The sequence below is a fragment of the Nymphaea colorata genome, unplaced genomic scaffold, assembly GCF_008831285.2.
Source record: "Nymphaea colorata isolate Beijing-Zhang1983 unplaced genomic scaffold, ASM883128v2 scaffold0350, whole genome shotgun sequence".
NCBI classification, from domain to species: Eukaryota; Viridiplantae; Streptophyta; class Magnoliopsida; order Nymphaeales; family Nymphaeaceae; genus Nymphaea; species Nymphaea colorata.
The window spans coordinates 1-2035 of record NW_022204856.1 but is presented as its reverse complement, the minus strand read 5'-3'; the positions used below and the strand labels follow the sequence as shown (position 1 = coordinate 2035).

Here is a 2035-nt window from a genome sequence, read left to right as displayed (position 1 = left end):
AATACTCATTCTTTATACGTTGTATTTCACCTTGGATTTCATATATACATAATTCTAACTCTTTATTTATGTTATGAGACCAAAAGAAAAATGGCAAGAGAATGTATATAGATATTTAAAGGAATAACGGTGTGGAAAAGAGACAGGGATTCTCTACATGACACTGTACAACAATTGAAAGGATGTAGCGCAGTTTGGTAGCGCGTTTGTTTTGGGTACAAATGTCACGGGTTCAAATCCTGTCATCCCTACCTATTACTTATCTTACAGGCAGTAACATGGATCAATTGAAATTGGGGATGGCATGATCATTAGTATCATTTAATGATACTATATGCAAGCTAAGAAGTATTGGGAAAAGATTATCTCTTGTCGTGATAAAGCGCTCTTAGTTCAGTTTGGTAGAACGCGGGTCTCCAAAACCCGATGTCGTAGGTTCAAATCCTACAGAGCGTGATGCTACTTTGTATCGAATCACATTAACTTGAATTGCGAACATCAATCGAATTCAATTTGACCTCCTGAGGTCAAGGATAGGAGGTCAATGACAAGAAAAAGAAATCTTACTCAATCAAAAGTCCAACTGATCGCCGCGTCTGTATTGTAATATGCAGTTACAAACAATCCGGCTAAAGTAATAGGAATTAGACCTAACACGATTCCAAATAAAAAACTTCAATCATTTCGATTGTTGTCTTGTTTGAAAGGGGAGAAAAGGTAATATCTATCTCTAATCCAAATAATAATCTGCATCACCCAGTATCTCAACGTCCACGAATTTTCAATTGATGCTGGAAGTCAAAACCATAGAATACCTGGAATGGAATCTTACAGAAATCTGAATTTTAAAATTCTCATTTTCTGATTGATTGTTCATTCAATTAATTCAAATAAGTCGTATCTTGCTCAGACCAATAATAGAGCTGGGTTATAGTTGAAGCAGTCAGTAGAAAACCGAAATAACTAGCTATAGTAGCATGAAGGAACTAATGAGATACTTCTTTTATACATATGTTTATAAAGCACTTGCCTAAGTTCCGTTTTGCGAGATACCGAGCTACGATGATAAGAAAAATCCAAATGAAAGAGTTAGTCCTAATTTAATTGTTTCTTTTGATTTCTCAGTCATTTCATTATAACAGGACTAACAAACGTGATGTGACGAAGGAAAATCAATAGTAATTTACCTTACTATGAATTCCTTATGAATCCTCGTCTGTGACATCTACTGATCTCGTGATTCCGAATCACAAATTGATTGAACAATCGTATAGTATACGAACTCTGTCTTGTAACTTCATTCACAAATGAAATCTCTTCATGGAAACTATGGAAGAAAGAGAATTGGATTTAAATCATTCCAACTTGGATCATTGCTTTTCCTTTCAATGGATCCGTTTGGAACGAACCGATAACGACTCTTCTATTTCACTTACTTATATAACTTAATATTTTATATTAATAAATAAATATTCAAAAGAAAAAAAAGAAAAAAAGTATCCCACGACTTCTCAAAGCAAAGAAATAAAAGCGTTATTTCAATACAACTCGATTCAAGATAGCAATACAATTATTTTGGTTCTGGTTCCACATTTTTGTCTTTCACATGAGTATCCTATCTTCTTGTAGTGGAACCTTGATGACCTAATGAAACAATATAAAAACAATAGTTCAACCATATTGCATCATGATTGACTGCTCCAACTATTCACTCCCTTATCGAATACATCTATTGTACTGTCCACAACCCCTCTTATTGGAAGGGGTTAGAACGAAAATACCTTTTTCTACTTCTACAACCAGAAAACTCCTTTCCAGATTTTGCATTCAATTGTGGAATATGATAATTTCATTCATGAATTATTAGATAAGATAGATTAATTAAATATAAAAAAAAATAAAAGCCATCGAGTCACCTTTACCAAGATCTTCAGCCTATCCAAAACCGGTAAAACATTATATTACAAGTAATTTTTCTATTCTATTGAATGACACCTGCTTAGGCCTTACAAGGAACAAGAAAGGAAAGAAAGGA

The 2035-nt window shown here is 33.6% G+C and overlaps 1 non-coding gene across 1 annotated transcript; it reads left to right on the top strand.

Moving 5' to 3' along the window:
• The first annotated feature begins 382 nt into the window (after nucleotides 1-382).
• On the top strand, nucleotides 383-456 carry TRNAW-CCA (transfer RNA tryptophan (anticodon CCA)). Its single transcript has one exon. It is a non-coding gene; the product is annotated as a tRNA-Trp (tRNA).
• The last annotated feature ends 1579 nt before the right edge of the window (nucleotides 457-2035 follow it).